The sequence below is a fragment of the Phyllostomus hastatus genome, unplaced genomic scaffold (assembly GCF_019186645.2).
Source record: "Phyllostomus hastatus isolate PE091 unplaced genomic scaffold, TTU_PhHast_1.1 phas_scaffold_39, whole genome shotgun sequence".
In the NCBI taxonomy this organism is placed as follows: domain Eukaryota; kingdom Metazoa; phylum Chordata; class Mammalia; order Chiroptera; family Phyllostomidae; genus Phyllostomus; species Phyllostomus hastatus.
In genome coordinates, this window is record NW_025334028.1 from 6,922,412 (window position 1) to 6,935,984 (window position 13,573).

The window sequence follows — 13,573 nt, forward strand, 5'->3', positions numbered from 1 at the left end:
AGCAGGCGACGCCGGCTTGCGTTGAAGCGGGCGGGGCGCTCTCTTGGGATCCTCGCGCGCGTTCCTACGGCTAGGGACCGGTGCTGACGGGGAGTAGCCACGGTGTCAATGCGGTGCCCCGCGATGTGGTGACCCGAACTGTGCGACAGAGAAAAATCCTACTGAATTTAGATGTGCGGCCGAAGACCACTGGGGCTTGCCGGAATGCCAGGTAGCACTAGTCAGAGAAGTGAACAGCCCTGGTAACACTGCCCACACCAGACAACCCACGTGAAAATCGGGCTACAAGGGCCTTAACTGCAGGGACAGTAACTTGTGATCCAGTTCTTAAAACTTCTTAGTTGGTTCTGTAACCTTGTGTTTGGGGAACTTTAAATCCTTACGATCTGGCCACACCCAAGGGCTGTCTTGGACTTACTTGATTCGTTACTCCAAAGAGGCATTATGGGTAAGGTGTTCCATTAATACCCTATGGTACAATTTGAGATCTATTAGAATTTGCCCCCAGTTACTGGAACTTTACTAAATAGTTTAATGAGAGCCCGGCATCTAATTAGTGCGTTGCCTGGGATGTTGTTCCTAGATTAGGGGGAAATTATTCCCAGTAAAGAAAGTACCAGAAGAAAATCACTTGCTAAAGTACCAGAACCTAGATGCAAGTTCTGACAACTTCTAGACCAGTTCTCTTTTTACTAGGGACCAGTCAACGGTCTCTTTCCTAAAGCCGTAAGTGCCTTCATTGGAAGGAATGTTTCTCTTTCTTGTACACTGAAAGTAAAATATGGCTCTTTGTGTCCGAAATGTCCAAATGTGTAGAGAATTTTTATGAGTTTATTTGAGCCAAACTGATGACTTATGCCCAGAAGCAAGATCGCAAGTGCTCCAGAGAATAGGTATTGCAAATTTTAGAAAATGTATTTGAAATTAAAAAAGGGGACAGAAGAAAATGAGCAAGGTGCGGGGGTGGTGGTAGATTACAGGTTAGGGTTATGTGCTTTCTTGAAGGTGGTTAAGGCTTATTTGGTTGTTTGATTTCCCTGTTGAGTTCAAGTAGTTTTCTGCCTTCCCCCCCCCACCCCAGCCCATTCTCCAATTATTTGTTTTTAAAGTCCTCACCCAAGGACATGCTTATTGAATTTAGGGCGAGGAGAAGGGAGGGAGAGATGGAGCGAAACATCCATGTAGTGAGTTGCCAGGGACAGAATCTACGTATGGGACATTGCTGCAATGCACACCAGCCAGGACCGGATAAGGCTCATCATAGAGGTATGTTAACAAGGCTCTGACCAGAGTGGCTCAGTTGGTTGGGTGTCCTCCTGCAAACAAAAGGTCACTTGATCAGTCAGTGAACTGGCTGAGCTCAAGTTCCTGTGCCATGGCCCCATGGACAATAGGAAGTTGGAGTTCGGACAGAGCAGCCTCAACCTCTCCTCACAGGGCAAGATGGATCTTGAGCACACCATGTGCTGGCCTCCCTGTGAAGCCAAGACCTCTCTGTGGTTCCTGGGTGACCTTGAAGCCGACATGGCCAGCCAAGTCATGCAGGAAGAGCAACACTTGAGTGCTGCATTCGACATCCTATGTAATCTATGATCACCCAGGGAAGGGCTGGAGAAGGCTGACTCCTCAACTTGAAGTGTCTGAGACCAAGATTGATGCCTTCAAGGTGAAGTATCCAGGTAACCTGGATGAATGGCTGAGGCATTTGCTAAGAGCCTGGAACAGCAAGGGGAAGGACACCCAGGGACTGGCAGTTGAACCTGGTGGCAGACCTCATGGGAGATCAGCCCAGGCCCTCCAGGGCAAACATGAGAAGTGTTAGCTGCACTGTGTGCCTGGTATTATGGAACTGAGCACGTACCTCTGGAGCTCCTGGTGATCCATCTGCTCTTCTCTGGGGGGACTGAGGATGTCTGCACAGTCTAAACTTTGGCTACCACCACTTAGGTTGACCAAGTGCCTTCCATGTGCCAATGCTATGAAGACCTAGCAGTGAGCCAAGATTAGGGACCCCAGCACTGGCAGAGGCACAGACTGGCTTCTCCATTAAAGCTAGCATTTATAGAGCTTAATCTGCGCCAGGCAGGGCTTTGAGCACTATACAGATACTTCCATGTAAGGGAGGCTGTGGCAGCCCCATTACATGGGTTCCTTCAGGAAGATTTGGAACCTTGTCCAATGCATAGAAAAATACATCTGTCACCTTGGTGGTTATTACTGTGATGATTCTTCAGGTGAGCAAACGAGCACAGAGCTAAGAAACTGAAGGCAAATTGGGATAGAAACAGAAGAGCAGTCTGGCTCCAGAGCCCACGTGGCAACCACTGGGTCATTCTGCCACCCCTAGATCTTGAGGTCCTCAGCGTAGATCTGTATACCAGAGCAGGTCACGTGGGTGAGATGCACCATGACCTATGCTTAGTAAGCCTACTGTGCCCATTCTTCAGCTCTTGGCCCTTGAGTGCATGGAATCTCCCGAGGTGTGCAAAGTAGGGATGGTATGTTTGTGGACTGACTGAGGTGAGCCTGCTAAGTGCTCGAAGTGACTGGCTCAGTCACTGCTCTACAAATGTTAGTTCTTAGAAGTATGATTCCTGTGATCTCAATCTGTTACTCTTTTGTATTAAAATCACTCTTTCTGATAACGGAATTGGCAAGGTAGCTGGATCCTGTAATGTTAAAAAGTAATCTTTCTTCCCGTTTCTCAGGTAATCCTATTAAAGCAGATGGCTTTACACTTGAAAGATAATCATATGGTCCAACTACGTGCTCCTCTTACATCTATGTTGAACTATAATTCTCCCCATCCCCACCCACTTTTGTTAAGGCCTTATGAGCTAACAGTATCATAAACACAAAAAACTCTGGGCAAAAGAAAATTATTTCACGATGAGAAAATTATATGAAATTCAAATTCCAGTGTACATGAAGTTTTAAGTAACTCTTCAATAAACAGAACCCTCATATAAGGTGTAGTTGAGGGCCTGTAGTGGGAGCTTAGTCCCTTCCACTGGTCCATCTGCCCCAACAGGAAGAGGCACTTTCCACCTTGAACAGGAAGATGTCTTACTGTGCTACTCTGGCAGGAAGTACTATGTCTTTCCCCAACAACCAGCCCAAAACTCAGTACACTGCAAACTGTTTGCTCCAATCAACTGGTTACAACAACCCCTCTGAAATACTCCACCCGCACTCCCCGTTTATTCTTCACCTTTATTTTCTGGATTTGCGCTTGGTTCGCCATTAGACCAGATGCCTCAAACTGCAATTTGTTGTCCCAGAATAAACTCACTTTGTTGGAGAAATATTCCTTAAGGTTAAGAGAACACAGCCATTCTCCAATGGCCTATGACCACTTCTGGGCCATCAGGACAAAGTAGGGTAGCTGCAAGAGACTCACAGAACCTAAAGTACTTACTGTGTGGCCCATTACAGGAAAAGTCTGCCAAACCCTGTTCTGTTAGGATTCAGCCTACAATTGGATTAATACCCTAAGTAAAAAATGAGACATGTAAGTTTTATAAATTATTTCAAAACTTGATATAGTAGGATAAAAAGGCAACTTGAGAAATGTCAACTATAATTGGTTCCGGTAGGATGCAAATATACCCGTTTCTAAACCTGATGTATTTATATTTGGTGAAATATAAAGACTCCCTAGCCTAAGTTGTGGAAAGCAATCTTAATCTATGATTACTGTGACTTTACATCAAAACAGTAAGCTGTCTTTATGTTGGTTATAAACGTAAAAAAAAAGTAAAATATTTAAAACATTAAACATTGAGAATGATAGTGTTTTATTTCTTTGTGAGCTTCCTTTCTATGCCATGGCAGATTTAGACCAGCTTCTGAAGTTTTATTTGTGCTTTCAATGGCAGAAAAATCACAGAGTTCCTTTAGTGAAGTTTCTCATCTGCATCACTTCCTCTGGCTGCATACCCAGGAATACTTCTTCAGTGGAGGCAGTGTCAATTTCCCAGAGTCATCTACTACTTCTGGAACTCCATTTACGTTCCATCCACATCCTACAGTTTTTCGCACAGCTGTCTTGCCTGACTGTGAGGTGCCAGCATTGTCTGGAACTCTTGGCATCTGGGTGCAAATTTCATAGTAGCATCCTTAACCTCAGCTTGCAGTTTCACCAGATGGTTTATGGTTAATCAACTCATGCAGGATTCTGAAACGATACAACCAGCCTTTACTGGCAATACAATGTTCTTTTTGTCTTCTTGTAATTACCTTCCCCTTCAGTGTAGCACTAAGATACCTTGGCCTGAATGCTAGTGAAGCGGATTGGGATTTGTTTCTCATTACAGTCCTCAACCTAAAGTACAAGAAAATGCTCCAATTCAATCATAAGCAGCTTTCTCTTCCTAATGCAACTTAACCTAAAAGAGGTTGCAGCAACTTTACCTTAGTTTTCACATTCATCAGGCTTTTAGAATATAGTTTGTACTGTAGCTTCACGTAGGCCTAGGTCTCGCCTTGTCTTTGCTTTGCTGTCACCATTTACAAATCTAACCACATTCAATTTCACTTCCAGTGTTATCACTTTTTGCCTCCTTACTGCTGTCCTCTTTGTGGACCAATTCCCTCTTTTGATTATCCACTTTTATAAGATGTCATACAGGTTTATCACAGGAAGACAAGAAAGCAATACAACTATTCTTTACTAGCTGTGTTGAACTGACCCACCACCAACAGACTTTGAAAGAAGTGATGCAACTGGTTTCTGATCATGACGCACATCTTTTAGTTCCATAATGGTTTATGGAATAAAGAGCGAGCTGCAAAGTTTATGTAACAATTCAGTTAATAATCGGTAACTGAATTTCAACCATGTTGGGGGCTGGTGTTACTTAGCTGTGAAAAATGCATGTTGGAATGGTGCAAAGTAAGAACTACATGCATCTAAAAAGAAAACTTTGTATTAGTCCACAGTCAATCCGGGAAAGAGAAAGAGGGAAGGGAGAGCGAGAGAATGAGAATGAAAGAATGAACATTGAGTATTTACGAAATTTCCCCCCTTTATATTTCTCATATTTGAGAAACCCCTCAGACAACATGCCTAATTAATGACAAATGAACCTGGTATTAGATTCGAGATTCCCAGCTTGCAACCACCTGCCTATGACTTGAACAAAGCTCAAGTCATAGGATGATCACCCACTGGCGCATCAAAGAGTACTTATCAAATGTCTAGTTGTTCAGCAAATGTAAACCCCAGAACATCTGATCTCTGAGAATTTCAGGGGCTGAAAGGATTATGTCATTATTTTTAAGAAAAGATGACTGTGGTTAAAAGGTCTGTCCCCCCACCCAGCCAATGGCCTGTTCTTAAACTAATCTATTCATTCAGAAAATTATACTATCTTTGAAATCATATTTACTTTTGAAAGCTGAATGAAGGAAAAAGTACTAATCGAGTACAATATCAAAATTCTGATCAAATGTCAATTTTTTTTTGCTCAGCCTTTTAAATGTTTTATCCAAACTAATTTACAAACTTCTTACCTTATTAAATAAATCTTTGATTTCTTAATCAGATAAAGCATACAAATGTTTTCTTAAGAAAAACATCCTGCAACTTTATTCCTAAATGAAAAGAAATTTACAGGTAAATCAATGTACAAAAACTGATACCTATTATGACCCTCACACTTTGCATTTTCCATTATGTCCTCATCCACATACATTAATCACAACAAGTCATGATGTGAACAGCAGTGGAAAAAGTTTAATCATTGGACATTTATGCTTTCTCATTTTTAACTTATGCTCTAGTCATAAGGTTTTCAGTGCTTAGCCATTTTTAAAAATAATACATAACACATGCACATTTCTATACATTTCAATTCTCTCAGGTAGAAGAGATAAGAGCCCTAATTTCACTGATCAGAAAACAACCACAACAAAGATCATCTCAAGTATATCATCTATCTACTTTGCACAGCTTGTGTTATGGAAACTTACAGGCATACTCTCACCATCAGACTTGCTACGGAAAGGGTAATCATACTTCAGTACATTCCAAAACTGGTTATGCCTTGCTTTATGTGTATGCTTTTGTTACTGGACAAGGTTTCCAATGATCAGAAGTTTTAAAACTTTAAGAAAAAAGCAAGAGGATCCTGACTGCTGTGCTTCAAGTTGGTTGGGAACCCTCTGCAAAGCAAAGGGCTGCCTATTCCATTCCTGGTCAGGGCACATACCCACACTGCAGGTTCAATCCCTGCTTAGTCCATGTATGGGAGGAAACACACTGACATTTCTGTCTCCCCACCGCCCCCCCCCCACAATCAATAAACATATCCTCCAGTGAGGATTAAAAAAAACAAAAACAAAACCTGAGACATGCCAAGTGAGACAGTTTGGAAGGAGATGTCCCCCACCCCTCATCATAAGTGTTTGTTATTTTAAACTACTAAGATTTGAGTAATTTGTTACATAGTGATATATAATAGAGGGCCCTAATCCATATCCAAAAAGTAAAATGTACAACTTATGAATTAGCTGAAAAGGTCTAAAATTCAGAATTGCCTTTACCTTTGGTCACCAGTAACTTCAAATCTCCACGGCTTTCTGAAGAAAAAAATAATAAAAATTAAAAATCCCACAACAACCCAGAGATCTAAAGGGATGAAAAAACTCAGCAAGAATGTAAATCAGTTACTAGAAATATACTTCATTATATCAGGACAACAAAATAGATTTCACCTTTATCAATCCATTTTCTTTTAGTTGGACAACCCTTCGTTTCCAACTCATCATTACTGTGCCAGAAGTACAGTTAAGACAGAAAGATACACTACCTCCTCTGCATATTCAGGTCATTTTCCAAGACCCAGGAATCTTCTTCTGACATCTCTAAGAATGTAATTCCTGAAAGGAGATGTTTTCTTTTAAATTACTTTGTGTAATAATCAATGCCTTTTGCAAATAATATCTTTATAATAGCTTACATATCCTCATTAACATGTTCAGTAATCACAACAGTTCATTATGTGAACAGCAGTGAAAAGGTTTAATCACTGGATATGAAGTTATTGGAGGAAGCAAAGATGATCAAAATGAGAACCTCAGTGTCATCGTAAAACAATAAAAACTAGTAACAAAAATCATGCAAAAGTGATAAACATATAAATAAATACAACTCAACTAAAAAAATTCCATTTATAACAAAGTACAAACTTCTCTATCCACAAGTACACCGACAATACCTATGGCAGTGACCCTTTGTGGCTTCCCTGGATTAGTGACTTGCAGTTAAGCAGTCTACATTTGAGTAGATCTGTTCTGCAGTAATACAAAGAATGCACCAGAATAATGTGACAGCCACTATTTCATCTTTCCTAAGAGAACATCAACACCTGGAATCCAATTGAGCAGAAAAGGAAAAAAAGGCCCTCTTTCCTCGGTACTCTGAGACGAACTGGCAGCACCTTTCCTTTCACTCTATCTTTAAAAAAGTGAAAACTGAGTGCCTGCATTCCTGGTGCCCTCCCCGGCCCCACCCACCTCCGTCTATGTTCTCAGTAGGTTACCTGCTTCTGAACCCATTTGAACAGAAGCCCTTTCGCCCAGAACTCCACTTCCATCTGTAAAATCTAGCCCCACCAGCTTTCCTGTTTTAATACACCTACACTCTATGGCGATCTCCATTTAAAGTTACCTTTGATGGGGTAGGACGGCATTAAGACTACTTCTCCATGCTGATCAATGCTTATTTTCAAGATTATCCAATTGCATAGGGTTTCCCCACAAGCCCTGCTTCTTTCAAAAGCACAACTGGTTGGACAGAAGGTTTTTTCAGAAACACATCTGAGACATATCTATTTGTGTACCAGGGGCCGAAAGGACAAATTCACCTTAGACATTGTTTCTGCACTCAAGGAGCATCTTCTAGCAGGTTCCTTACAAACTCTAAGTCCTTAAAATTAGGGCAGCCACCACAAGGAGCTCCAACTTCGCACCTACCAGACCGAGACTGTGGAGAAACTGGAACTCTCATCCACTGCGAGTGGCAATGTAAAGTGGTGCAGCCACTTTGGAAAAAACAGTTCTGCTAGCTTTCCTCAAGAGGTTGGACATAAGGAGTTAGCATATTACCCCAGCAATTCCACCCTTAGGTACAGACTCATGAGAAAGACAGGTCCAGCCAGCCCTGGCTGGCGTGACTCAGTGGATTGAGCGCTGCTGCCCTGGGAACAGAAAGCTGGTTCCATTCCCTGTCAGGGCACATGCCTGGGTTGTGGGCCAGGTCACCAGCTGGGGGCGTGCGAGAGGCAATTGACTGGTGTTTGTGTTTCTCTTTCTCTCTCTCTCTCTCTCTCTCACACACACACACACACACACACACACGAGTCTCTCCCACTTTCTTGCTCCCTTTCCCGCTCTCCAAAACATGAATACAATCTTTATAAATTAATTAATCAATCCGGGTCCTACCCTTTGTACGACAAGCAAGCTCATTCTGCATGGACCAATTTTCCCCTAATGTGACTTTTAAAAAAGCTATATAACCAACACCTCTGTGAATTTCAGTCAAATAAAATGTAGGCGTATTATAATTCAAAGGACACGTCAATAAATAATACCCTGAGCTGAGTCTTTCTGACTGGAATCTGAACAGAAGTAACAAAAAGGGGGAAAAGAAGCAATACTGCTTGGACATGTTGGAATCATTCTTGCGAGCAAGAGAAGGAAACGAAGAGGTTACATTTTTGTTAAACAGAAAATAAATACGCCACTTAATATGCTAAGGAGCTCTTCCAAGACGCAAAATAGAAACTATGCCCTAACTGGCCCCATTTTGTTTTTCTATGAAAACTGCAATTTCATACCGTAAACATACAGCATCGTCCTAAAATAATCCCACTCCTGAAAGCTTTCTATGATGCCCCACACCTTAAACAAAACCCTTCTCTCTTGTCCCTCCTAAGACTGCTATTGATGAGTCCCCACTAGACCCTGAGCTTACCAAACCCCAAGGACCTTACCTTATTTCCTTCTTAGTTCCCGCATTGTTTGAAAGGGTCTTACAAACAAACTGTTCGTTGAACTGAAAGTCGACGTCTTCTCCTATTAGACTCACTTATGCTCCTTTGGAGTCACATACCTATGCCCGACAGCTCCTACATTATCTCCGCAATAGGGAACGACCAAGTAAAACGCGAAAAAAATACATTCGTGTGTGTGTGTGCGTCTTAGTAAATTTACTTTTGGCCCGATTTGTCTTCAGTATTTCTAGGACACACGCGTTTATCCCTTCTTTCCTTCAAGTCCTCCATTCCCTTTTAGAGCTCGCTGCCGGAGACCCATCGCTTGCCCCGGAACTCGCCTCAGCGTTCGTCCTGCCACTCCGCTTCGCATCCTCAGGCCGGGCGTCACAAGAACAGCGATGGCACTGGATTTAACCACAGGGAGGGGAAACAGCAGAAAAAGCCAGTTACGACAAAACCCCCAAACCACGCGGCAACTGAGAGGGAGGTGCGACCAAGTGCTCATCCGGGAGTCCCCCTGCCTTTCCGATTGGCTGCTGCTACGTGACGTGACCTGTGATTGCTCACTAGGCGCCCAGCGCAGCGCCCACCGGAAGGAAGGATGAGAGCCCTGCGCCAGACTTGAGAGCCCGCCCTCTCCACGAACGAAGATCCTTGAGGCGGGGCGGGGCTTATCGTCAATTACGCCACCCCTGGAACTTGGACAGCGCAGCCCGAAGTAGCACGATGACCCGAGTTTGCTCGGCAGTGGGCTGCAGCACTCGGGACACCGTGCTGAGCCACCAGCGCGGCTACTCTTTACCACTAGTGCGTCAGAGCAGCCTCCGAGCTGCTTTAAAACCCAGCTCTGCCAGGCGGGCAATAGGCCAGGGTGGGGTGGGGTGGGGTGGGGTGGCGTGGGGCGGGGCGGGGCCGAACGGGCTCGCGTGGTGGAAGTGAGGTGCTGGAGCTGCGGAACGTGGGGCGAGGGAAGGAAACCGGGGGACCTGGAGGGTTAAGGTTGTTCCAGCTTTTCCGGCTCAGTGATTGCCTCCAAATTTCTCATACTTTCTGATTGCCTGCCGCTTCCGTGGCTTTGAGTGACAGTTACTCGGAAGGAATTCTGCTTCCTTTCTTGGGATTTAACATGAAGAGATGGGGAAGGAGAGAAATTTGGGAGAACTGTTGAAGGCGTGCGCCTCTATTTAGAATGTGTGGGTTGTCCTTGATCTTGAGCACAGATCAGGTTTCACACCGCGGAGTTCGAAGAGGCCGGTCGTATTCTGGCAGGATCTGGTCATTGGCTAGAAGTTTCCTTTAGCTCTAGAGGAGGGCAGATCTTCAGCCCAAACTAATTTGAACCCACATTTATGGTCCGGGCTGGTAGGTAGGTCATTAAAATCAATGCTCATGGTAAAATGGGAAATAGAAACGTGGGTTAATGTGCTCAGGGACCAAAAGAAGTGCACTTTGAAAAGAGGTGGCCTATTAAGGTAATGTGAGATGTAGGGTTAAGCTGTTGACAGAGCACTACTAGAAGACCAAAAGGAGCTTTATGGGAATGGTGGTAATTGAGTTGGACCTTGAACCTTACCGAGATTGGGGGATGGGGTGGGAGCAAGATAGCACTTAACTGCAGATAAAATATACAGAAGTGGAAAAAGTAGCTTGGAAACAAATTATTTTTTAACGATTTTATTTATGTTTAGAGATAGGGGAAGGGAGGGAGAAAGAGGGAGAGAAACATCAATGTGTGGTTGCCTCCTGCTGGCCTCAAACAGGGGACCTTGGCCTGCAACCCAGGCATGTGCCTTGACTGGGAATCAAACCAGTGACCCTTTGGTTCATAGGCCAGCACTCAATCCAGTGAGCCACCCTAGCCAGGGCAGAAACAAATTATTTTTCAAAATTGAAAACTCAGATTAAGAAATCTCACCCATGTATGGTAGGCCTTTTGTAGTCACTTTTTTGTTTTTTGTTTTGTTTTTAAATAGGGCTCTTTTCTCCACTTAAGCAGTTATAATTGTATACATTCCATTTCCCGCTGGGATTTCTTTCCGTCAGTTGCACTGTTCTCTCTACAGATTACTTGCCTCAAGTCGGTAAGCAAGCTTATATTACAGCCCTCCCCCTCCCCCTATTGAAAATGGTAGGGCTTCAAGAGTTGGAAAATTTCAGTTTAAGTAATATAGCTAATAAGCTTAGTAATCAATGCATGTAAGAGCTGTTGTGCCAGGAACTGAAAGTATGTTCCACCCTGTCTCTAAGCAGTTCCACCACCTTTGTGCCTCAGGAGGACTGCAAGAAATCAAGATGGTATCTGAGCCATTGTCCTCCAGGGTGAGATGACCACAGCCCAAGACACAACTAATGACCACTGCCCAGGGGGGGAATACTGCGGCTTTCTTAATGCAATTAACTTTCCCCTGAATTCCAAACCCCTTACATCTTGTCTTATAAAAAGGGCCATTTTAAAATGGAATTTAGACAGTCTGTTAGGGTATGAACGCTCCATCTTCTCGGATCACCTGCCATCTAAATAAAGTACCCAGAAAGATTCAATCCCTGTTTCTGGTTATTGGGTTCAGTATGTGACAGGCAGCACGAAGGCCAGTGTTTTCCAGTTTCAAGAGTAGAGCATTTCTATGAAACCTCATAAACTGAAATGGCATGAAACGAACAGAAAGTTTGCATTCAGAAAGTTCGCTTTCACGAGAGACCTACATTAATACCTGTTCTTGCTAACGGAAAGAAATCCGGAGGATTTTCACTTTTACAGGGGTGGGGGGAGTGATGACTGTACTGATTATGTCTTTCATGAAGTGAAGTAGCTTGATTGAAACTTCAGAATGGGAGATACCTGTACTTATATTTGTAAACACAGACACGGAAACTCTTGAGCCCACGTGCACTTCTACACTGCCCTTCCCTTTACAACCAGGTTCTTCGGCTTTTCAGCCTCCCGCAGCCATATCCCTGTGATCACTGCACTACTGAAACAGAGTTGACAAAGGGTCACTGATAATCTTGCTCAATCCAAGTGGACACTTCCAAGTCCTTCTTTTGACCTCTTTTTAACTTTTAATCATTTGCTACTCCTTGAAGCTTTTCACCTCCCTTGGCTTTACTGACACACTCTAGTTCTCTTCCTTATCTCTGATTTCTTCGATTTTTCTGCTGCCCTGCTTTTCCTGTGCCTTCTCCTTAGGTTCCTTACATGGAGAAGAACTCATGTATTACTTTTATTTGTTATATTGAGGACCAAATCCTGCTTAATTTTTTAAATGATGCATTATTACACTAGTGTGCTACAATTCTTCCAGCCTAATTTTCTCCCCGCCTCCATTCCATTTTCTAGATTCCTGGCAATGACTTTTCTAAGAATGCAAGTTTCATCATGCTGGTTCCCTAAAGGAAGAATTTATATCCTTTGGGCTCTCCCATGCCTCAAAGACAGAGTACAAACTCTTCTGTGAAGTCTTTCCTCATATACCTCTCTTCCAACCTGAATTATAATATTTCTATTACTGTACATGTACACTGAATTAAATACACATCTGCATGAATAGGAAGGAATCCTCTTTGTCTTCTTGCCACCTAAGAAACTGCAAGGAAGGCAGGAGAGAACAGAGATAGGTAAAGGACTTGGAGTACTATGGTGGTAGTCCCAACAGCAACAAGGTGGTATTAATCTGAATTTAGGGCTCAGCAAAAGAGGTAATATGGAAAGGAGAGACTTAGTCAATTTCCCATCATGTAAAGCTGCCATCATCACAATTTTTGATACCATTATCAAAAATTCTGTCCATTAAAAAAAGTTTTTGAGTACATGCCTCTGATACATGCATACTGATTTTTTTTATCCTCACCCTGGGATGCCTTTCCATTGATTTTTGAAAGGAAGGGAGAGAGAGAAAAACATGGACAGTATGCCTCCTGTACACATCCCAATTAGACATCGAACCCACAACTGAGATATGTGCCCTGAGTCAGAATTGAACTGGCAAACTTACTTTTTTTTCTTTTTTTTTAAAATATATTTTATTCATTATGCTATTACAGTTGTCCCATTTCCCCCCTTCACTCCCCTCCACCCTGTACACCCTCTCCCACCCACTTCCCCCACCTTTAGTCATGTCCATGTGTCATAAGTTCTTTAGCTTCTACATTTCTCATACTACTCTTACCCTCCCCCTGTCTATTTTCTACCTACAATCTATGCTACTTATTCTCTGTACCTTTTCCCCCCTCTCCTCCTCCCACTCCCCTGTTCCTGACCCTCCATGTGATCTCCGTTTCTGTGGTTCTGTTCCTGTTCTAGTTGTTTGCTTAGTGTCTTTTGGTTTTGCTTTAGGTGTGCTTGTTAATAATTGTGAGTTTGCTGTTCTTTTACTATACATGTTTTTTTTTTAAATCTTCTTTTCTTAGATAAGTCCCTTTAACATTTCATAAAATAAGAGCTTAGTGATGATGAACTCCTTTAACTTGACCTTATCTGAGAAGCACTTTATCTGCCCTTCCATTCTAAATGAAAGCTTTGCTGGATAGAGTAATCTGGGATATGGGTCCTTGTCTTTCATGACTTGGAATAC

General features: G+C 42.9%; 2 long non-coding RNA genes across 2 annotated transcripts; one reads left to right on the top strand and one right to left on the bottom strand.

The window, feature by feature from the left end:
• The first annotated feature begins 26 nt into the window (after window positions 1-26).
• LOC123806763 lies at window positions 27-1,884 on the top strand. Its single transcript, XR_006783527.1, has 3 exons — window positions 27-211; window positions 1,142-1,266; window positions 1,438-1,884. It is a non-coding gene; the product is annotated as an uncharacterized LOC123806763 (long non-coding RNA).
• A 1,896-nt stretch (window positions 1,885-3,780) lies between these two features.
• LOC123806970 lies at window positions 3,781-9,525 on the bottom strand. The gene is made up of 5 exons (XR_006783554.1): window positions 9,000-9,525; window positions 6,813-6,882; window positions 6,547-6,582; window positions 5,515-5,595; window positions 3,781-4,177 (listed from the first exon to the last, which is right to left on the bottom strand). It is a non-coding gene; the product is annotated as an uncharacterized LOC123806970 (long non-coding RNA).
• Between the last annotated feature and the right edge of the window lie 4,048 nt (window positions 9,526-13,573).